Here is a 25571-nt window from a genome sequence, read left to right as displayed (position 1 = left end):
TTGATCACTTGCTTTTGATCACAATAATGAGCAGCTTCAAATTCTTGGGTGTCAACGTCTCTGAAGATCTATCCTGGGTCCAACATATTGATGCAATTATGAAGAATGCATGCCTGCAGTTATATTTCATTAAAAGTTTGATGATACTTGTTACGCTACCAAAGACTCCAGTGACCTTTTATAGATGTAACCTGGAGAGTATTCTGACTGTTTGCATCACCATCTGGAGGGAGCCACTGCACAAGAACAAAAGAAGTAACACAGGATTGCAAACTCCCGCAGCTCTATCATGGACACTAGCCTCCCACCACAGAGGACATCTTCAATAGGCAATACCTCAAGAAGGTGGCATCCATCATTAAGGACCTGCCCTCTTTTCATTGCCACCATCAGGAAGGAGATACAAAAGCCTCAAGACACACGCTCAATTCTTAAGGAACAGCTTCTTCTGCTCTTTCATCAGATTTCTGTATCGAGCATGAACCCATGAACACTGCCAAATTTCATTATTTACACACACACACACACACACATATAAATATATATATATATTTATTTATTGTAACTTATAGTATTTTAATGTATTGCAATGTAGTGAAATGTCATGACAGTGATAATAAACCTGATTCTGATTTATTGAGGAAGTACAAAGAGAAGCAAAGAGAAGTGCAGAACATAGTGTTATAATTACATTTACAAACAAACTGAAGTTCAATAGACGATAAATGGTTCTTCTTTATGGTACAAGAAGTCCCTGAAATGTCAGCTGTCCATTCCCCTTCATAGAGGCTGCCCAATTCGTTGAGAACCTCCGGTATCTTGCTCATTGTTCTTGGGTAAATACACTCACTGACCACTTTTTTTAAGTGCACTGGTACACCTGTTTCTTGATGCAAATATCTAACCAGCCAAACATGTGGCAGCAGTTCCATGCATAAATGCATGGAGACGTGGATGAGAGGTTCAGTTGTTATTCAGATGAAACATCAGAATGGTGAGGAAACGTGAAGAATAACATACCCCACAGATTTAGCAAGATATACAATCAATGGTCACTTTATCAGGTACATCTGTACACCCGCTCGTTACTGCAAATATCTAATCAGCCAACGGTATGGCAGCAGCACAATGCACAACAGCATGCAGACAGGTTCAAGAGGTTCAATTGTTGTTCAGACCAAACATCAGAGTGGGGAAGAAATGTGATCTAAGTGACTTTGACTGTAGAATGTTTGCTGGTGCCAGATGGCGTGCTTTGAGTATCTCAAAAATTGCTGATCTTCTGCAACTTTCACATACAACAGTCTGCAGAGGTTACAGAGAATGGTGCAAACCAACAAAACATCCAGCAAGTGGCAGTTTTGTGGGTGAGAATGCTTTGTTAGTGAGAGCAGTCAGAGGACAATGGCCAGGCTGGTTCACGTTGACAAGAAGGTGACAGTAAGTCAAATAACCACACATTACAACAGTGTGCAGAAGCGTATCTGAATGCAGAGCATGTTGAACCGTGACGAGGGTGGGCTACAGCAGCAGGAGACCATGAACAGTTGGTACAGGAAGTACCTAATAAAGTGGCCACTGAGTGTGGATGCTAGAGTGGTGGACTCAGTTTTGAAGATTAAATTTGTGCCTCTCTTAGTACCACAGTTCATCAGAGCCAAGGCTCTTGCGAATAATGCTATGAGTGAGCCAGTAAGCCAAAGGAAATATCAATTTTAAAAAAGTTAGTATTTCTTGCATGACAATAACTTCCTGATGGTGCAGAGGAGCAGCTGATATGTGTTCACATGGAATCAAAAGTAGAAGACATCACAGGGGAATATATTATACCATTAAAAGAGAGAAAGCAAATTGCTTTCATGACCAATGCCATCATCAATGCCTTGCAGCCTAACTTTGTACAGGAATCCAATATTTACCTATACTTTTGATCTGATGTTCATGCTAGGTTAATTTTTTATTTCTTCAAACAATTAATAAGCCATACAGCTACTGGAACAATAGAATATTGATGGAATATTCAAACAGTCATTACATTAGTAATATTAGCTGTAATTTGTATTGTAAATGAACCCCTACTCAAATTATCCAAGCCATTGCATTATAAATTATATATCACTTAAATCCCTGGATTAGAAGGATTCCATTATTATTTATTAGCTGCAACATTCATTTTTTATAAGAATAGTTTTTCAATTTCTGAAAAAGAAGTCATGGCGAGCTGAAACAAGGCCTTCCCTTATGGAATGTGCTGCTATTGCCTCCGTAAAATGAATACATGGCAAGGTGTTTTAAATTCCCAGTTAAAACCTATTGGGGCATGGTCATGTTTGAAGGCCCAGTTAATATCATTAAGTACACTTATATGCACATCAGGGATGAGAGTTCCCAATGTTTGTGTGACATTGACTAGCGATTGACTGTTTTGGCTTGTAACAATGTATCGGCCTACTTACAATTTTTACTTGCATAAGTAGTTCCTCATCCTGGATGGTTTCTTCTATCTCCCACTCTCGAGTCAGATTAATGCAACTCTAAGTAACTTTTATTCACCCTCCCAAAGTAATTCTAAACCTGTCAATAATCAGATAAACTATCCAGCAGAAAATTAGCTTTTCCTTAGGCAAAGTAGAAGTTCCAGACATTAAATAATAAGCCCTTGTGATTCTTTCCACATCAAAGATGTGATCTGCCCAGTCTGAACCTAATCTCCGTTCCACTTAACTGCTCTATTAATTCATTTGATAGCATCACACCCAATCACAACTATTTACTTTGTCTATCTATATCCTCCCACCACATTCTCTACAACTTGAAATTACTTTTCTTTATTATTTCTCTTTCCCAGTTCTGATGAAAAGTTTATGACATATCCCCGTTTTCTTTCAACTGCCTGGCCTGCTGAATATTTCCAATATTTTCTGAATGTTTGGTCTTCTGCAGTGTTTGTCTTTTTCCCCAATGAAATAGAAGGAGGCCATTCAACCTCAGGAGTCTATTCCCATTTGCAGAAAAATCCCATAGTTTGACACTGCTGTATCTCCATCTACAGGTTTGCAAATAATACCACGTAAGTGGCAGAATTTTAAATAATAATGAGCTGGAATACAGGAAGGACAGAAAGAGTCCAGTTGTGTGGTGACATGACAACAGTCTTTCCTTCAATATCAGCAAAACAAAAGAGCTGGTCATTGACTTCAGGAAGTGGGGAAGGGGTCAGTGCATATGCTTTGCTCGCATCAAGGGTGCTGAATAGGTTTAAGAGCTTCAAGATCCAAGAAATGAACTTCACCAACTGCATCTGAATAGTAATTAGATTTACATTAGACCATGTTTATTGACCACATTTCTGTCTTCAACACAATGATCCCAAGCAAACTTATCAGCAGACTCCGAGACTTGAGAGTCAACACATAACTCTGCAACTGGATCCTTGACTTCTAGATCAACAGAACATATTCAGTAAGGGTAGGCAGTAACACCTCTGCCATGATTACTCCCAGCTCTACTACTCCACAAGACTGCAACCTCAGCCACCGAATCTACCCTCTGGACATTCATGACTGTATAGCAGATTTTGCACTAGCTCCATCTACAACTTTGCAGATACATCCATAATACTTCAATAGATTATTAGCTCATTTAAAATCAGAGAATATAAACAATATAACCTGAAATTCTTGCTCTTCACAGACATCCATGAAACCAGAAAGGTACCCCAAAGAAGGAGTGACAGTAAAACACTAAAACACAAAGCCTCCTTTCCCCCTCCCACACACAAGGAGCAGCCAGCATCGACCTTCTCCCTCCCGCTGCCCCACTTACTGCAGCAAAAAAGCATCAGCACTCATGAAGCAAGAAACAGCAAAGCCTCCAAGAGAGACAATGTAGCACTCACAACACGCTGGAGGAACTCAGCAAGTCGGGCAGCATCCGTGGAAAAGATCGGTCGACGTTTCGGGCCGGAACCCTTCGTCAGAACTGAAGAGGGATGGGGCGGAGGCCCTAAAAGAAGGTGGGGGGAGGGTGGGAAGGAGAAGGCTGGTAGGTTCCAGGTGAAAAACCAGTAAGGGGAAAGATAAAGGGGTGGGGGAGGGGAAGCAGGGAGGTGACGGGCAGGAAAGGTGAAGAAGGAATAGGGGAAAACACAATGGGTAAAAGAAGGAGGCGGAACCATGAGGGAGGTGATAGGCAGCTGGGGGAGGGGGTAGAGTGACATAGGGATAGAGGAGGGGAGGGGGAGGGAATTACTGGAAGTTGGAGAATTCTATGTTCATACCAAGGGACTGGAGACTACCTAGACAGTATATGAGGTGTTGCTCCTCCAACTTGAGTTTAGCCTCATCATGGCAGTAGAGGAGGCCATGTATGGACATATCTGAATGGGAGTCAGGAGTAGAGTTGAAGTGGGTGGCTACTGGGAGATCCTGTCTGTTGTGCCGGATGGAGCAGAAGTGCTCGACGAAGCGGTCCCCCAATCTGCGTCGGGTTTCACCAATGTAGAGGAGGCCGCACCGGGAGCACAGGATGCAATAGATGACCCCAAGCTTTAAGCACATCTTTTCCGCTCCACCCCTCTCTGCTTTCCGCAGGGATCGGTCCCTCCGTGAACCTCTGGTCCACACGTCCCTCCCCACAGATCTCCCACCCGGCACTTATCCCTGTAAGCACAAGTCTGTCCCTACACCTCCTCTCTTGCCACCATTCAGGGACCCAAACAGTCCTTCCAAGTGAGGCAACACTTCTCTTGTGAGTCTGTTGGGGTCATCTATTGCATCCGGTGCTCCCGGTGCGGCCTCATCTTCATCGGTGAAACCCGACGCAGATTGGGGGACCGCTTTGTCGAGCACCTCCGCTCTGTCAGCCATAACGGACAGGATCTCCCAGTAGCTACCCACTTCAACTCTGCTTCCCACTCCCATTCAGATATGTTCATACATGGCCTCCTCTACTGCCATGATGAGGCTAAACTCAGGTTGGAGGAACAACACCTCATATACCGTCTAGGTAGTCTCCAGCCCCTTGGTATGAACATAGAATTCTCCAACTTCCGGTAATTCCCTCCCCCTCCCTTCCCCTATCCCTATGTCACTCTGCCCCCTCCGCCAGCTGCCTATCAGCTCCCTCATGGTTCTGCCTCCTTCTACTACCCATTGTGTTTTCCCCTATTCCTTCTTCACCTTTCCCGCCCATCACCTCCCTGCTTCCCCTCCCCCACCCCTTTATCTTTCCCCTTACTGGTTTTTCACCTGGAACCTACCAGCCTTCTCCTTCCCACCCTCCCCCCACCTTCTTTATAGGGCCTCTGCCCCATCCCTCTACAGTCCTGACGAAGGGTTCCAGCCCGAAACATCGACCGATCTTTTCCACAGATGCTGCCCGACCTGCTGAGTTCCTCCAGCGTGTTGTGAGTGTTGCTTTGACCCCAGCATCTGCAGATTATTTTGTGTTGACAAGAGAGACAATGACCTGCAGGAACCATTGCTGTAAAGGACAGTAGTTTGAGTACAGCAGCAGATCAACTGCACTGACAGAACCACATCACCTTGAAAAGGAAAGGAAGGTACATTAAAGTTGGAAATTAAGCTGTTTCCACAGATGAGCTCAAAGAAGCTACTGTTAACCACTATCGCAGCTCCGCAATAACTTAAATAATGATTAGTGAAAGTACAGGAAGGATATAGAGAGCCTAGTTGAATGATGTCAAGACAACAATGTTTCCCTCAACGTCAGCTGAACAAAAGAGCTAATTATTGACTTCAGGAAGGAGAAGGGTGCACATCCTCCTGTTGACATCAATGTGCTGAGGTTGAGAGGATTGATAACTTCAAGTTCTGAAAAGCAAACATCACCAACAGCCTGTCCTGGAGACACCATAGTCAAGAGTATTCACCAATGCCTCATATTCCTCAGGATGCTAAAGACACTTGGCATGTCCCCATCAACCCTTGTCAATTTTCATCAACGGCAACTGCTTTACCCATAACAGCAAGGAACTTGGTCCAACCAAGCAGAGTTCACTGCCAACAAGGCCCACCAGCGCCTTTACTTCCTGAGAAAACTAAAGAAATTTGGCCTGTCCCCTAAAACCCTCACTAATTTTTATAGATGCACTGTAGAAAGCATTCTTCTAGGGTTCATCACAACCTGGTATGGAAGTTGTCCTGTCCAAGACCAAAAGAAGCTGCAGAAGATCATGAACACGGCGCAGCACGTCACACAAACCAATCTTCCGTCCGTGGACTCACTTTACACCACACGCTGTCAGATCAGTGCTGCCAGGATAATCAAGGACACGACCCACCCAGCCAACACACTTTTCGTCCCTCTTCCCTCCAGGAGAAGGTTCAGGAGCTTGAAGACTCGTACGGCCAGATTTGGGAACAGCTTCTTTCCAGCTGTGAGAAGGACTGCTGAACGGATCCTGACCCGGATCTGGGCTGTACCCTCCAAATATCCGGACCTGCCTCTCGGTTTTTTTGCACTACCTTACTTTCCATTTTTCTATTTTCTATTTATGATTTATAATTTAAATTTTTAATATTTACTAATTTTAACTATTTTTAATATTTTTAAATATTTAATATTTGTAATCCAGAGAGTGTGAAGCGCAGAATCAAATATCGCTGTGATGATACGTTCTAGTACCAATTGTTTGGCGACAATAAAGTATAAAGAACTGTAGAGAGTTCTGGGCACAGCTCAGCACATTCCAGACACCAGCCTCCCATTCATGGATTTTGCCTATACCTCTCATGCCTTAGTAAAGCAACCAACATAATGAAGCATCCCAAGCAACATACACAAATCGTTAGGTCAGGCAGCATCTATGGAAATGAATAGTCGACATTCGGGGCAAGATGCTTCTTAAGGACTGGAAAGGAAGGGGCAAGACACAGGAATAAAAAAAAGATTAGGGGAGGGGAAAGAGGATAACTAGAAGGTGACAGGTGAAGCCAGGCAGGTAGGAAAATGAAAGAGCTGGAGAAGCAGGAACCTGATAGGAAAGATAAGTGGACTGTAAGAGAAGGGGAGGGAGGAGTGGACGCAGGGAGAGGGATAGGCAGGTGAAACCAGGCGGGTAGGAAAGCCAAAGGCTGGAAAAGAATAAATGTGGTATGAGAGGAGAGTGGAGCATAGGAGAAAGGGAAGGAGGAGTGGACCCAGAGGGAGGTGATAGGCAGGTGAACCCAGGCGGGTAGGAAATGCAAAGGGCTGGAGAAGAACGAAAGTGGTATGATGGGAGAGTGGACCATAGGAGAAAGGGAAGGGGGAGGGGACCCAGGGGAAGTGACAGGCAGATGAGAAAAGGTAAGAGCCCAGAATGGGGTATAGAAAAAGAGGGTAGGGGGAGGTAAATTTTTTCACTGGAAAGAGAAATCCATATTCATCCCATCAGGTTGGAGGCTACCCAAATCGAATATGAGGAGTTGCTCCTCCACCTTGAGGGTGGCCTCATCGTAGGTCAAGAGGAGCTCATGGACCGACATGTCGGAATGGGAATGGGATTTAGAATTAAAATGTTTGGCCACTAGGAAATTCCGCTTTAGGCGTGATGGAGCGGAGGTGCTTGATGAAGCGGGTCGTCCAATTTACAACCGGTCTCACCAGGTGAATGTGCAGGTGTAGCACTTTGGCTGCATGCCCATTCACCTCCTCCCTCACCTCCATTCAGGCCCCAGACAGTCATTCCAGGTGAGGCAACAACTCATCTATGAATCTGTCGGGTTGTCTACTATAACCAACGCTCCTGATGCATCTTGCTCTATATTTTTGTGATCTGTCATAGATTGAGAGAATGCTTTGACAAACACTTCAGTTCCAAGCACAAAACGCAAAATTTCCCAGTGGCCAACCATCCCAACATGTCAGTCCATAGCCTCCTCTTTTGTCATGATGAGGTCACTCTCAAGTTGGAAGAGCAGCACCACATATTCCATCCAACCTGTTGGCATGAGCACTGATTTTTCCAACTTTTATTAAATTTTCCCCCTCCAAATTCTGTCTTCTTCTATTCCCCATTGCGGCCTCCTACCTCTTCTCCTCACCTGATGAAATTGTTGGGATGGATGGTATACAAAACAATGTTTTTCATTGCACTACGGTATATGTAACAATAATAAACTAGTTTACCAAATTTGCAATTCACCACTTATTTCCCTAAACCTATCTTCTTTCTTACCTCTATGTGATGCCAATTAACTGCTAATTGGTTGAGGTGTAGAAATTCAAAACTACTGAAAACACTTATTAAAACATGACAGGAGTAAAATAAAGAAAGGAATGTCTCCAGAAACCTATTGTCTTTCTAGTGTGCTTTAACTTCCAATTTCCCCTCCATGTTGATGGCCAATGGCACAATTCTACATGAAGGATCTGCAAACGAGAGGTGAGAGTGAGTATTGGACTGCTGGAGAGGTAGTAATCAGGGACAAGAAAATGATGTAAGAAATTAAAAAGTATCATGCGTCAGTCTTCACTGTGGAAGACACTTGTAGTATGCCAGAAATTCAAGAGTGTCAGGGGGCAGAAGTGAATGCTATTACTAAGAAGGAAGTGCTTGGGTAGCTGTAAGCTCTGAAGGTAGATAGTCACCTGGACAAGATGGACAGAAAGATGTAGCTGAAGAGACTGTGGAGGCATTAGTAATGATCGTTCAAATATCACTAGATTCTGGAATGGTTCCAGAGGACCAGAAAATTGCAAATGTCACTCCACTCTTTAAGAAGGGAGGGAGGCCGAAGAAATGAAATTATAGACCAGTTAGCCTGTGTTCAGTGGTTGGGACGATGTTGAAGTCCATTATTAAGGACGAGGTTTTGGTGTACCTGGAGCCTCATGATAAAGGTGGCCAAAGTCGGTATGGTTTCCTTAGGGGGACATCTTGCCTGACAAATCTGTTGGAATTCTTTGAGGAAATAACAGGCAGGATCGACAAAGGAGAGTCACTGGATATATTTTTACTTGAGGTTGCTTAACAAGATCCCAAGCTATTACAGGAAGGATACTGGTATTTCTGGAAGATTGGCTGATTGGCAGGAAGCAAAGAGTGAGCATAAAGGGGGCCTGTTCTGGTTGGCTGCTGCTGACTAGTGATGTTCTTCAGGGGTTGGTATTGGAACCTCTTCTTTTCATGCTACGTCAACGATTTGGTTGATGGGATTGAAGGATTTGTGGCCAAGATGGCAGACGATACGAAGATAGGTGGAGGTGCAGGTAGGGCTGAAGAAGCAGAGTGTCTGCAGAAGATTGTAGATAAATTGGGAGAATGGGTTACCAAGTGGTAGATGGAGTTTCCCCTCCTAGGGTCCACAGATGCACTGATAAATGGTAGGGCATAAATAAAGGTTGGGAACTCTTGGAATATAATGTAGGGAATTGTTTGATAATGCACTTTGGTAAAGGAATAAAGGCATAGACTATTTTCTAAATGGGGAGAAAATTCAAAATTCAGATGAGCAAAGGGATTTGGGAGTCCTTGTTTAGGATACTCTTAAGGTTAACTTGCAGGTTGTGTTGGTGGTAACGAAGACAAATTCATTTTGAGATGACTAGAATATAAAAAGCAAGGATGTGATGCAGAAACTTTATAAGGTGTTAGTCAGACTGCACTTGGAGTATTGTGAGCAGTTTTGGGCCACTTATCTAAGAAAAGATGTGCTGGCATTAGAGCCGGTACAGAGGAGGTTGACGAGAATGATTCTGGGAATGAAACTTTGAGGAGCATTTAATGGATCTAGAACACTATTTGTTGAAGTTTAGAAGAATGAGAGGGAATCAGATTGAAACCTATCAAATATTGAAAGGCCTAGATAGAATTAGCTGTGAGAGGATGTTTCCTATAGTGAATGAGTCTAAGATCAGAGTGCACAGCTTCAGAATACAGGGACATACATATGTATTTGCGATGAAGAGGAATGTCTTTAGCCAGATTGTGGTGAATCTATGGAATTCATTGCCACAGATGGCTTTGGAAGCCAAGTCATTGTATACATTTAAAGCATGGGTTGATAGGTTCTTGATTAGTCAGGGCATCAAAGATAACAGGGAGAAAGCAGGAGAATGGGGTTGAAAGGAATAATAAATCAGCCGTGATAGAATGGCAGAGTAGACTCAATGGGCCAAATGGGCTAATTTTGTTCCCATGTCCCATGGTCTTATGGTCTAATAACAAGGTTAAGAGAATAGGAAGCAGAGGAAACAAGCCAGGAAATATTCATGCGTAGAAATCTAAGACTTGCAAACTGGTTTCTGTAAAAGTTGGAAAATTGATCCTAATCATTTGTGTAAGAGAGAAGTATTCAACTATGCAGTAAAGAAAATTGGCATTTAATAATAACATTCATTTAAGATATTATGGGTTGGGCGTAGATTATTGAAGATGACACTGGCACAAAGCCTCGTGAGGTGTGAATGACTAAATTCATTTGCTACTTCCACAATGAAACTGAAATTCAGATTTGTTTATTGTAGTCACATGTTCTGAGACACAGTAAAAAGTTTTTTTTGCATACTGTTCATACAGATTAGATTATTACACAATGCAATGAGGTGGAACAAGGTAAAACAATAACAATGCAGAGTGAAGTGTAACAGCTACAGAGAAAGAGCAGTGCAGATAAAGAGTAAGATGCAAGATCATAATAAGGAAGATTATAAGGTCAGAAGTCCAATTTATTGTACTGGGGATCTTTTAAACAGTGGGGTATTAAACATTGTATAAAGTTCGCAGATAGAATTGAACAACCATTCAATGCTCCCTGGACACTTCTTTAAAAGCTCTGATATGCCTCTGTTCACAAATCACCAAAACAGCAAGAGGGAATGCCAAAGACCGTGAATAGGATGAAGCTTAAGAAACGAGGTTCATCCGTATACAATTATCTGTTAGCTTTTCTTCAAAGCAGCAACAGAAAATTGAGAAAATTTACACTAAAGAAATTATTTGCATTTGCTATACAGTTTTTCAAAGTCTCATTAAAAAAAGTCTGAGAGTGCTTTAGCCTTAAAGCTGTTCTGAGGTTTATTTATTTAGAGATATAGAGGAACAGAACAATTTACAATATCCTGTAATGCAGCCCAAAGAGCTGCACTGCTCAGCAACACACCTATGTCCTAATCACAGGACAATTTACAATATACAATTAACCTACTAGCCAGTTCGTCTTTGGACTCTTTGAGGAAACCAAAGTACCTGATGGAAACCCATGCACATACGGGAAGGATGTACAAACTTGTGGAAGATGCCGGAATTGAACTCTGAACTCCTACACCCTGAGCTGTAATAGCGTCATGATAACTGCTATGCATTTGTGGCACCCTACGGGGACAGCGTTTAGGTACTATGGTAATGCAACAGCCAAGTTGAACAGGATCAGAGAGAACCCTATTGGCTCGAAATGAGAAACCCAGACCCTTGAGAAAAGGCCGCTGTCATTTGTTCAACTCTGCAACCTTGCAAGATATCTGTGCTGCTCCATTGTTGGCAACTTGCTTCTCCTCAGGTTAGTGGTCTAATGTTAATGTCTGTACTGCAACTCCATAAACTTGAAATTACCTAAACATTCACTTTCTGCATTGTTCTTATTCAATTTTTAGCTTAGCCATCTTCTCAGTGCTCATTGCACTCAGTCCACAGGTGTCTCCCTGTATTCAATTCCACTGAAGTCCTCATTTCTCTTATCTCTTGTAAGCTCCTGTCCTTACAGCCCCTCATCATTGTTATGTACCTTGAGCTCTCGTCCCTTGCTCAACATCATCCCTCCCTCCCATGACTGCTATTCACTTTTGTAGCTATAACAATAGTTTTCTTGGTTGCAGGTTCGAAAATCCATCACTGAAAATCACCTTGATGGAAGTTATAAAATCACCTGGAATATTTGAAAATGTTTAATGGTATGAAATAAATAAATGCAAGTTACACACACAAAATACTGCAGGAACTCAGTAGGCCAGGCAGGATCTATGGAAACGAGGTCAGCCAAAGCTTCAGGCTGAGACCCTTCAGCACAACTGAAGGAAAAAAGATGAGGGGTCAGAGTTAGAAGGAGGGGGAGGAAAAACCCAAGGTGATAGGTGAAACTGGAAGAGGGGGAGAGGATGAACTAAAGAGCTGTGAAGTTGATTGATGAAAGAGATACAAGGCTGGAGAAGGGGGAATCTAATAGGAGAGGACAGAAGGCCATGGAAGAAAGAAAAATGAGGAGGAAAACCAGAGGGAGGTGATGGGCAGGCAAAGAGCTAAGGTGAGAGAGAGGAAAGGGGATGGGGAATAGAAAAGGTTGGGAGGAGCATTACTGGAAGTTTGAGAAATCGATGTTTATGTCATCAGGTTGGAGGCTACCCAGGCAGAATATAAAATGGTACTCTTCCAACTTGAGTGTGGCCTCATTGAAACAGTAGAGGAGGCCATGGATGGACAGGTCAGAATGGGAAAGGGAAGTGGAATTAAAATAGGTGACCACGGGGAGATCCAGCTTTTTCTGGCGGATGGAGTGCAGGTGCTCGGCGAAGCAATCTCCCAATCTATGTCAGGTCTCACCAATATAGAAGAGGCCACACTAGGGGCCACCCTGATGTCCGTCCATGGCCTCCTCTACTGTCACGATGAGGCCACACTCAAGTTGGAGGAACAACACCTTATATTCCGTCTGGGTAGCCTACAACCTGATGCCATGAACATTGGTTTCTTAAACTTCCAGTAATGTCACCAACCCCCCCCTCTTTTCTGTTCCCCATCCCCTTTTCCCTCTCTCACCTTATCTCCTTGCTTGCCCATCTACTCCCTCTGGTGTTCCTCCCCCTTTTTCTTTCTTCCATGGCCTTCTGTCCTCTTCTATTAGATTCCCCCTTCTCCAGTGTTGTATCTCTTTCACCAATTAACTTCCCAGCTCTTTACTTCACCCTTTCCCCCCTTCAGAGTTTCATTTATCACCTTGTGTTTCTTCCTCCCCCACCCCCCCCCCAATCTTCTAACTTGGACTCCTCATCTTTTTTTCCTTCAGACCTGCTGAAGGGTCTCAGCCCAAAATGTCAACTGTACTCTTTTCACTGATGCTGTCTAGCCTGCTGAGTTTCTCCAGCATTTTATATGTATTGCTTGGATTCCCAGCATCTGCAGATTTTCTCTTGTTTGTGAACAAATGCAAGTTATTCTTTTTGAATGAATACCACTTGAATGGCATCATGCACCCACTCTTGAAAAGGTTGTAATTTAACACCTGAGTCAAGGTGAAGATTTCCTATCTGTACTAAACTGGGCGGTGAAGTCAATGAATTCTTAAACCCTGATGCCAACAAAGACCGTCAGAGTGACCTAGAGCCAGGTCTGGTATTTTTTATTGGTCAGCAATTCTTCACTGAGCCACAATGTCTGGTTACAACAATGATTCAGAGTCATATGACACAATAAAAGCTTCTTTTTTAAGGATCCCTACACAAGTAGATCCACATTGAGGGTACATCAGCCTGAATAATTTCTCTGGAGTAAACCTTGAACCTTAATCTGCCAACCAAATCATAACTGACATCCAGTGAGTGTGCAACAGCTTTATTTAGGAATGGTCCACAAACATGAAGTCAGTGAACAGGAGCCACTTTAGTATGGATGTGTTTTAATGCAACACTATAAAAACCTCTCCAGGGCTGTTGTCAGTTTGATGGGAATGCTTCAAGTCAAACATAGCAAATTCAAACAATATCTATCATTAATGCTGTGTTGGAAGTAAAACATGTTTGAAAATTGGAGCATGTGATCATCCTACACGCCTCTGCATGAAATATTCAGCATGATTGGTTGCACCTGCTGTGTTTCTGGATGCTGTTTTGTTGAATGTTGCTGCCTTTTGGGAGGTAACCAAATGAACTCATACAAACCACAATATAGGTCATGAAATCTGATCAGATGGTGAATAAAGAAAAAAAAAATCCCAGCAATATGCAGCCAAATAATGCTATGTACAAGACATAAGAATGTGAGAGGAGAGAACTGTACAGGCCACAGCTTTGTGTCTTTTCTCCTTCCTGAGGCAAATTTGCCCAGGTTTCGGGACACATTGGCAAGTGTTCTGTTTCCTGGGGAAGTTCTCTTGCTTGCTCCTCGAAGGCTTCAATAAATACTGTCACACTCCCCGACGCTGTGTGAAATCAAAGCCCATTGCACCATGCCCTGACTTGAACTCATTTACTTCTGAGCATCTCAAAACTGCGGAAGCGGGATTGAAAATAAGGAGCTTCCTCACCTGATATGGAATTCAAATTCAGCAAAATATTCAATACTAGAGGGCTTGCATTTGAGGTGAGGGAGGGAAATTTCAAAAGAGATGGGCAGGGGAGAGAGTGGTGGGTGCTTGAGAACGTGCTGCCAGAAGTGGTAGTAGGGGAAAATACCATAGAGGTGTTTAAGAGGCCCAGGGCTATGCAGAGTATAAAATAATATGGACCCTATGGATGAAGAGGGTTTGGGTATTTTCAGCTTAATTAATCCGGAAAAACATAGTCGGCCAAAGGGCTGGCTCCTTTACTGTACTATTCCATGTCTTAAGTTCTGTGAGTTCAGTAGGTAGTCACTTTCAGCTGATCTTTCCTTCCTCCTGTAAAGGTGGGTTTGACATAATCCTGCTGTTACTTATTGATTTTTCCTCATCTCCCTGAGTGTTTTTCAGCCTTTGTGACAGGGTTCCCTATGTACAGTGCCAAGGAGCTTTAGCTGAGCAGCATAATTAATGTATGAAGATCATAAGGGACTGCAGAATGGAAAATAGAAATGTCAAATTGATGTACGGAAGTTTTACGATAGGATACAACCTGGATGCAGTGAAGAGTGGTATCTCTCAATTTCATGATCACCTAGATTTCAGCTTTCTGTATTAGCCAATAATAGAAACACTCCCCAGATCCATGGTGGATTATTTTATAACTTTTGATGATACACCTTGGCACTAACAATAAAGAGCAAGCATGTCAAGTTTACACTTTCATCCATTTTGCCATTTGTACGTCATTCAAAAGACACAGATAAACTAGTAAATGGCAGGACACACATCTCTCCGGTGTGATGGCTGAGAAAGAGACTGGAAGAGTGGATCAAAGTAGATGAAAGAAAAACCAAAATGCCCATGATTGAATGAATGAAAAATGTTGAAGAAGTAGTTAATGGAATGAGTAAACTGGCCTGTGAGTGTTATTACTGATTTTAATTTAGTTGTACTGGAAATAAACCAATGAATTTTTTAATTTAACCGAAAATGTCTTAGTAACTGCATACTGATTAAAAACAGGAAAAAAATCCCTAGACTGAACTAAAATTAAAAATTCAATATATTCAGTCTTTGGATATCCTTGAATGGATAATAGTCCACTTAGTTCCAAGAATAGAAGTATTTTCTCATCTATTGACGTCATTTGTTACAATTAATATGGAAGATAATTGGCAAATATTTACATTATTTTTTTCTGAAATTAAAAATGGGAATATTGAACAGGCTGGACAGCAGCTGTGGAGACAGAAACGTATTTCATATTTAACCTTCTATAACCTCATTGGGAGACAGTGAAGAACAGATGACACCGATACTACACCACAGAAAAAAGAGATTGTTTGCTAGTTTATATGAGCATTTGGAAGCCATGTGCAGTATTCTAAAAGCAAGATGAATGGGAATGTAAATTCTACTTGTTTCTTTCATGAATTTTATGAAAAATTGAAAAAAAATCACTGAATACTAAGCGGAAGAATTAGGTGCACTAGACACCCAGCTACTTAGTTACATATTGGGCAGAAGGGTGCAGGAAGAGAGAACAGCTTTATCAGCACTGATACAAAGGTAAGTATAGCTAAGTGGTTCTCTTACTTTAATTTGCTTTTCTCAGTTTCTTTTCATTAAATTCTGGTCTTTTAAGGAATTTTCATTGAAGTAAATGTATTCATTTTCTTATAAAATATTTAAATTGATAAAGTATAATTAAGGACAGCTTCAACGCATTTGCAAGGGATGTGCTGTCAATGCCTGTCAGGATATTTTGGGGGCGCGTCTTCAGAATACACTTCCTGAGTCATACTCACCACTAGCTTCACACTTCCATTTGAGACGCAGACGGGCCTCTGTGTCCAGAACAAGTAAGTGAAAACAGGCAGATGGGCACCAGCATTGTATGTTTTAACAGTGAGCCAGATCCAGGAGACTACAAACCCTGTTTTTTTTAAATCTGACACTTTAACTGTGCTTATATCCCTTCAGATGCTGCTTGGTCTACTGATATTTCTCCCCGTATTCATTCTGCTTTTGGATCTGCAGCAAACATCACCCTCATAAAATTATGTGTTTGTCATAGTTGATCCTCTACCTGACCTGGCAGAATGGAAATAGTGGATTCTGATTAACTAGGACAGATCAGGACCAGTACATTCCTGCCCAATTAAGTGGCTGCCCCAGTAAGCTAAATTTCATGGAAATGGGGGGAAAAAGCTATAAAAGAGACAAACTAATTTTAACTGAGTAACGAATCATGTATTTAAATGAAATTCAGAAAAATAGAACACTATCAATGCTACTACAGACTGCAGTAATATAAAAATGTATACGTTCCTAATAGTTACCAACAGAGGAATTCAACTAATGTATGCTGCCATGTTCCTTTGATTGGCCATAAATGAATAAAATCAGCACGGACACCTAGTGCAGATAATGGACTGCCCTCATACAATGCTTTGCATCCTCCATATCTTCATTTTCATTGTAACATTCAAGATAATTGTTGATACCTTCAAATTATTTGTAGTTCCTAACTTGTTGAAGTAGTGGAATCATTTCATTTTCATTCCTAGCTGTTTCTGACAACTCCAAGCTTGAATGCTTGAAACTACAGTGAGTAAAACAGATTTGAATTGTCTTACTGCCTATTTCTCACCAACTATCAGTGATAAAAATCACTGCTTTTTGAGCATAAACACATGCAACTGAAATTATTAAAAAACTGTTTGCTCTAAGCACGATGTAGTGTCTCACAGCTACACAAGTGCACATGACTAATGATAGTTAGGAATTGTTCAGCAAATGTCTTCTTTTTCCATTTAAGTGGCATTAAAGTGTTCTTGCTTAAATTTGCTTTTGTTTTGCTTCTATTATCGATTGCCTGTTGACCAGAGGTCTCTCACAAGCTGATGGCAATCAGAAGCCTCACTGTGATTGTTAGAGTGGATTTCATTTTGGGTAGATGATTTGTTTACACTTAAATGACTTTGGTCACCAGACTGCTATTTTAACTGTTTGACAAAGGACTGTGGCTTGAGTCCACCACAATGGGCTTCCTAAAAGGTGTGAATACCAGATGCTTCTGGTAGTTTGACCTGATGCTGTAGTTTCGAAGGCAGTATCACCTATACATTATGAATATTAATTGTCTTCTATGTTAGCACGGGAAATGCCAAATAAATGTATCGTAGACTTAACTTACATTTCTAAAGGCTGTGGATACCAACCCAGACATGTTGGCATCAGGAGTAAAGGATGGTGTGATATCTTGTATGTAGCTTCAATAGGAAGTATTGTCTATGCATTGTCTATAACTTTTAAGTAACGATTGCCTTTGTGTTTAGCATATAAATATCGAGCCCACATTCAGCTAGCAGACCTTTCTGCGGAAAGCGTCTCGGTACGTAGATGCCATCTGTACATTGTTGTGTCGAATAAAGAAGCTGCTTTGTATCTACCAGTGACTCTGTCTCTCCGGTAATTTCATCCTTTCCTTCTGATATAACTGGCCTGTCTGGTTGTTAGTGAGAGCAAGTCTGTTATCGATACAGATGCCCCTGTGTCCACTAGCATATTGCAGTGCCACCCCCCTAACAATGCCGTTATGTACATCCGTGAGTCACAGAGCTGGCCGTGGAGCCTGCTGCCACATCCTTTTCTGCCTTAAGAGGCGCTGTCACTAACTCTTTCATCTGATCAACAGCCAGACTGGTTGCTGATGGGGTGAGTGACTGGGTGTCTGCCGTGACCTTCACCTGGGTTTTTGTGGAAAAGAGATTAATTTTATATATCAGAAGAGTCTCATTGAAAGCTACTTGGCACTGAAGGGCCTTACGAGGATGAAAATAGAGAGGAAGTTTGTATTAAAAGGAGGGTCTAAGAGCAGAGCCTGGGAATAAAGGAACATCCCATTAGAGCTGAGATGAAGAGGAATTTCTGCAGCTAGACGGTTGTGAAACATGGGACATGATTGAATGGCAAAGCAGACTCAATGGGCTGAATGGTCTAATTTTATTCTTATATAATTATCTTATAGTGTCTGAGGGCTTATGTTAAAGGAGAATAATACATTAGGGAAAGCAGAAGATGGTAAGGTATCTGAAGGATGTGAGTGAAGCCCATCAAGAATATGCAAGGATTTCCTGAGGAAGGAGTGAGAAGTTGTGTCCTCTTGAGTATGAATTAAATAAAAATGCAAATCAGTGGTTATGTATAAAGCTGATATCTATCCAAGTGTTTGAACTCATAATGGTTATTACGTAATTCTAGAATATCCTGAGACATCCGTGACTAACGTATTATTTTCCACTACACTCTATGTCAATCAGCCATTTAGAATCCATCCTGTGTAGAATTGCAGATGGAAACAGTAATTTCAGATCTTAACTTCCTCTTGCTATTTTCTTCTCTGATATGAAGGACATATATGAAACATTTAGCAAACTTCTCATTGCCCTGTGGTTTAGTAGTTAGGAGTGTATAAATGAAATACTACTGAGATAGGACAGCAACTAATTTGCTAAACCAAACTCCTAAACATTGAGGTCTGATCAAAGTAAAATAATAATGTTTAAGGGTTAAATATTGTTTAGGACACCAAAAAGAATGTAAGTACACTTCTTCAAACTAGTGCCTTGCTCTGAGGTTCTGAAATTTGTATTATGATTGATGTTCACTGTATAAAGGTAGAAGAAGCAGGACCTTAGTATGAGTTTTGTTGTAAACAAGAGAGGCAAGATTTGGAAATATTCCCTTGGGTAGTTTGTCATGTACCTAATGCATGGATAGACACAACGTTCTTTATTGTGACCCTTAAAGGGAAACCAGACTGATTAAAGACTTTTAGGCATCTCAGACGATGTGAATATCCTGCACAAAACATTCTAGCTCACCATTCTGAGTATTAATTGTATTTTAAGCAGTCTTCTTTAAAAATTATAGATCAGCTGCTCATTGTCATAGACCAGGGGTTGCCATGGTTGCTTGAAGCAGTGGGCTCTTTCAGTTCTGTTGCTATGTTCATTGGTGCAACATTATTTGAAGAGCAGGAGAAAAGATGGATCCAGCATCTCCATGTTGCATTGAGACAATCTAACTCTAATTTAACAGCTGATAATGCCATTGTGCATGGGAGAGAGGGCAGATTTACATATCACCTTAAAGTACCTTTTCACTAAAGGGGAGAATAATGTTGAGTCAGGTTGCAAAATAACATTGCATATTCTTTTCTCAGCAGATGGGATTGGTTTAATTTGTCCTGAATATTTCTTCATATAGTGCCAAATTATACTTTCAACATATGGCAGTGAGCTCAGGGTAAGGGCTGTCCAAGCTTCTGCATAAACAATACCAAATAATCCTTCCTTATTCCTAGTTTCAGGTGCTTATTCAATGGGTAGTTATGTTTATGGAACTAAAAAGTACCAGGTCCAATGCCAAAGCTGAGCTCAGTCAGCTACCCTGGGCCAAACCAATTGATACAATTAGATCAAAACCCTAGGGTTGGCTTCAGGTGTTGGGAAATTTGCCAAGGTTGCTGTTTCTATTTTTCAACAAGAAAATGAGAGGGCATGTGTTTGGGCACTGGATGAGGTTAGGCTGATGGCTGATGAGTTCAAACATCTCATCACAAAGCAGAGATATTCAGAGTTTATTGATGTGACTCTTCATAATTGCTGCATAATACCAATCATTGGCTCATTTGCATGCCAGGAACATTTTCCCCACCCCACCACCAGTGCTCATGCCTTCAAATGTCTGAGCAGAAGACTGGAAATCTGTTTTGATATCTTTATCTATGCATTGGTGTCAAATGTGGTCTGGTTGATGTACCAGTAAAGCACTCTAAGATATTCGTTATCTGAAAGAGATTATATAGATGCAAATTTTATTGTCTTCTAGAACATTCCTCTAGTTCTGGTTCAAATAAGCTCATTACTGGCTTTAGTTATGATGGGACAGTGGTATTCAGAAAATTAAATCCATCTGTCATTTCAAGAGGATGATTTCGATGTCATTCTCTCTTGTTTCTGTCAAGTTCGTCCACCTGCCAGTCTTGGTGCAAATACCTTGGAATCTTGTCAAGTTCTTTTAATTTCAGATATTCATTGTCAGTATCCAACAGTCACAGGCAGAACGCAGCCAGGTGCAGAACAAATCCTCCTAAATCTGGCTCAGTGATATGCCTTAACCCCAATCTAAGTGGATGCAGAATTATCTGAAATAAACTGTGCAACTGTTTGGGTAGATTGCCTTTGTGCCAAATTGCTAGCTCACATTTAGTATAGCTTTCCATGATTCTGCCAGAGCGCAATCCTTAAACTCTCCTCACTTTTTACAGCCTTCAATGTCATTGAGTTCAGGGCCCATATGAAGAAACCACTTTGCCACTACTTTCATTTTATTTCTTTAATTAGTTACATTGCCACTTTCACTAACATGTCACAAATCCCATCTCCTTTGTTGCGGGAAATGCTCTGCATCCTTTGGTTGTTTTGCATACCAGTGAAGCCAAGGTAAGCAAAGCCAGTTTGCTATCTTCACTGCTTCTTTGCCCATAGCTCCATGACTATCACCTGATAGCAGCCTTACGATTTGCATAAGTCTGCTTTTCAATCATTATTTCCTTTGACTCTACAAAATGAAAGTAATTTCAAAACTCATCCTGGCCAGCCACTGATCTATGCACTGTTAACTTTCACTGTTTACTATCCGTTCTCCCTGGTTTGTTGAATGCATGACTCAAACACTATTTACTTAGTTTGGAAGGTGCAAAAGTACATACCAAGATTCTGGAGAAAATGGATGGCGCTGGAAAACGTGCATGGAAATCATAATGTGCCGGCCGTGTTGTTTGTTGGAGGACAGAGGATCCACTCCTCACAAAACTGCAGTGTCCAGCCAGTGACACTTGCTTACAGTTGTTACTTCACGAGTCACTGCAACCAGCTGAAGTCAACTGATTGAAGCCTCTCAAAGCATGGAAGATTATTGACAGCAGCATCTGCTCATGATCAATGCATAACTTTGGAATGGTTGCTTTCAAACCATGGCAGAGTATTGTACAGGGGTAGGTTCCAGTTTCTGGTCATACATTTTGATCAAGACAACATCTCAGGCTGAATACTCAAGGAATGTGCACACCAATGGCATATTCAATACTTCACTCATCCAGGCTCTTGTCCCTACATGCTTCAAGTCAGTCTCCATCATCTTTGTACCAAAGAACTGTACACCTTCGGATCTAAGTGACTGCCACCCAGTTGCAATGATGTCAACCAATGAACTGCTTTGAATGGCTGATATTTGCATATATCAAAAACTCCACTCCTACCATATTAGGCATTCTCCAATATGCTTCCCAACAGAACTGCTCTGCAATAGATGCCAGTTTCTGTCTTGCACATGACCCTGATACACTTGGAAAACAACGACATTCATATCGAATGCCATTTCTGGATTTCATTTCGACATGTAGCACTATTGTCCCACTGACATTGGCGACCATGCTCCTATTCCTTGGTCTAAATGCACAGCTGTTCAATTCGTGTTGGAATTCCTAAAGAACAGACATCAGATAGTAAAAATACTCCCCCCACCCCGTCATCTACAACATGAGTGTCCCAGGGCTGTGTGCTGAGCCCATCCTGTCCACTCTGCTCACACATGGCTGCATGGCCAAACACCTGAATAATCACATTGTCAAGTTCACCAATGACACAACAGTGGTGGGGCTCATCACCAACAATGATAGGACCGCCTACAGAGAGGAAATAGAAGAATTTGAGGCCTGGTGCCAGGCAGACAACCTCTTCCTTAATGTGGACAAGAGAAAGGAGATTGTTATCTACCTCAGGAGAACTCATACACTCAACCCCACCCCACCCCTTACATCAGCAGCACTGCAGTGGAAACTGCAAGCATTTTCAAACTCCTGGGAGTTCACATCTCACATAACCTCTCATGATCCCAGAACACAATCTACACGGTCAGGAAAGCTCACCAACACTTCTACTTTCCAATTCATTTGAGCTACTCAAGGGCTTCACTGCCAATATTTATGTATAGGAACACTGGGTCACGATAGTCAAATTTGCCAAAAGAAATTAAAGGGATGCTCCCCTGTAAGTTGCAATAATTTAAGATAAAATGCATAATTACAGATGAGAATGTTCCACAGCTAAGTTACAGGTAAGCTTCCTGAAGCTGCTTATTCTTCAAGTGTTGGAAATAATAATATTCTATCACATAGACGCCAGCCTTAGGATGTCATTAATGGCACCACTGAGTTCTTTACTAATATTCACAAGAGCAGCTACTTCCTTTCACTATTCAATTCTTTAACAATTTTAGCTTAGTATAGCAACACTAAGATCATTTTGCCAGGCAATGGATGTTTGCTTTGTTCTGATAATGTTCTTTCTTGTATAAATTTTGTATAATTTATGTTTAATTTATGTTTTTTCTTGTTTGTTGTGCATGTGATACTTAATGTGCTTGTGATACTGCTGCAAGCAGGTTTTTCATTGCACATGTGTGTAGATGAACCTGGACATATAACAATAAGCTTGTCTTTGACTTTGATTCGGAGCAATGCAGATGATTGAAACGAGCACCAAGTTTTAGTTCTCACCTCCCGGTGCTACATTGCTTGGTCACGGTGAAAGTGACATTTAGCATCAGTACACATTGTTGTTTACTTTTTAATGTTAATTGATCTGCGTCCCCATGTCCAGTCAGCATACTTCCTCGCCAACAGGACTTATAACTGCACTAGACTTTGCTAAATTTTACACTACTGGTTATTTAGTCACCTTCCCCAAGGAGATATTCTTTACAAATTGTGTCTTGTCAGCCAGCCATGGTAACAGAATAATTTCATCTGAATTTGTACCACCTTTAAAATGGAGTATGGCTGGTGATTAGAAGCAGGAATCCTCTCACTGTAAGTTAGGCCTACTGAGAAAAAAAAGCATCACCTTTTGTGTAGAATATTTATCCTCCAGAATTCAGGCATATGTCCCATCAGAGTGTACTGTTGTTGATCCATGTGAACCTCCTTTCACCTTATTTCACAAGGATGACTTTACTTACGTAAAGTAATTTATTGTCAGTGAATTATTTAGAATATTATGTTTTTTTTTCTTTTCCTTCTTTATCTTGAGCTCAGATAAACCCATGTCTAGGGCTCTGAAACTTTGTGGACTGGACTTTTTTATTGGCAGCTAAAACATCATTCCACTGAATCCATTCCAAACTCTTTCTTAGTGTGCAGAGGAGAGGTAACAAGTGTCACCACAAGAAGGAGGGGGTTTTAAATAAAAACAAGACTTTTCAGTCGCTGCTGGTGAGCTGTGGGGGCCGCCGAGCTCAAGAGGCTCTCACACAGTGTACAAATCACTCTTTCATTCAGCAATGCTGTGTTTAACACAGGTTCCCTCTGCTGAGTACACAAACACCAGGAATTCCTCCAGAGTTCATTTTGCCCTTAAGTGGCCCTGATGACTGAATGATCTGTATTAGAGCTCCTGAGCACTCAGTGAGTAATTGCATCCATACTTAATTATGGTGATTGAGAGTCTAATACAACGGGCTCCAAGGGGGATGAACAAAAGGTTTGGCTTTGAAAGCTTCCTTAAAGGTCATTCACAGGATGGATCTTGTAATCTTGATGCTAGTTTTACTAGTAGTTGCTGATTCTTGATAAAGGAAAACAGATAGAATTTTAACCTCAAACTAGTATGATGATGAAACTACTGTATTTTTACTCCAGATTATGTAATTAATCATATTTACATTCTCTCAGTACTGCAGCAAGATTCAGACTCTTGAATGGATCTGAAGTCTAGGCCCTTGGGTATTTGTCCAGAAGCATAACCCACCAGCAAGGGCCTGTGTCCCCTCTGTCCCGTGTAGGTGGGACAATAATCAGATTGAACGATGAAGAAATCATGTACTTCTCAAAAGGATTTCAACATACCATGACATTGATCACGCTGCAGAAAAGGCAGGAGGGTGGTCTCGGATGGTTGGAGGTGGGAAGGGGGAAGAGGACATGAAAGGTGTGCAAGTCTAATTGTGATGTAGGGTGGGAGGAGATGCCACTTGTGTGGTATTACATCTGAGGTTCTGCTAAACTTTCTCTGTGGCTTGGAAAGGCGTATCTATGGAGAAGTTGGGTCCATTTGGGAGGGTGGGTCCATTGGGAAGATGGGCCCATGGAGAATGTGGGCCAATTGGTAATGTTGGTGCACAGAGAAATGGGTTCATAGAGAAGATGGGACCATGGAGAAGCTGGGTCTATTGGAAGGACGGGCCCATTGGGAAGGTGGCATCTTGAATGGAATTCCACATACATTGCACTGGATTGTATGTCAAGGGGTTTGAGATGTTTGCACACGGCAGGACTGTGGTTGGGTATGTTGTCAAACAGGTCAATGAATAACTTCATTAGCTAGCCCCTCAATGCAACCTGCCCAGTTGATCTGACTTCAACGTGGTTTCTCTCCCATCAGCATGTTATATCTTCTTATTCACGTCCCCTTTTAAAATAGGTATATCCCCGTCTTATCTTTTTCATTGTTTTCGAATACTGTTAAGGCCCTATGTGGTCTTGATCCAAAATAGTCTCCCTAATTCCTCTATCAACTCTATTTACTGCCTCAGACTCTTTCATTCCTCTTTATCATCCCCTTTCCCTTGCTTCTTCTGCATTAAATCAAGTGGCCATAACGTTCCTCAAAGAAATCCTAATCTCTCTCTTCCTAAATGTTAATCCAGAGAGTGAGTGTTGGCAGTTCCTCTGTAGGAGGCATCATTGTTAAACCTAAACCCTCCTGTGCCTGACATTCACAAGCATATTCCATCTGGCAGCAATGCTCATAATCCTGATTGATAACCCACTGCCTCTTTAACCCTGGAGAGTGAAGCTGAGATCAACAAACTATGCATCAGCTGTTGCCTCTACCAAGTAATCGAAAGTATCTAGTGCCTCAGCTCAAACTCCTTCACATGCAACAGCCATAAAACAGCATCTGTTAAGAATGTTAAGCACCTTGCAATGTTCTTCAAAATGGAGAAAATATATATTTTTTTATTCACAATTCACGGATCCATACCCTTGAGATCTTATTCAGGGAAGGGACATGTGAGCTGAAGGTCTCTTGGTTGCGATGGACTTTAAACCTCACAAGGTCCAGAGAAATATGTTGGATATTCAAAAATAACACAAAAATAACAAAATAACACCTGTGGCAATACTTTCTTCTATATGGAAATTACCATGTTCTTTGTCCATTCGATTTTAAAAAAAATTTGGCT

This window comes from Mobula hypostoma, chromosome 24 (genome assembly GCF_963921235.1).
Source record: "Mobula hypostoma chromosome 24, sMobHyp1.1, whole genome shotgun sequence".
Classification (NCBI taxonomy): Eukaryota; Metazoa; Chordata; class Chondrichthyes; order Myliobatiformes; family Myliobatidae; genus Mobula; species Mobula hypostoma.
This window is presented reverse-complemented; position numbering follows the sequence as displayed.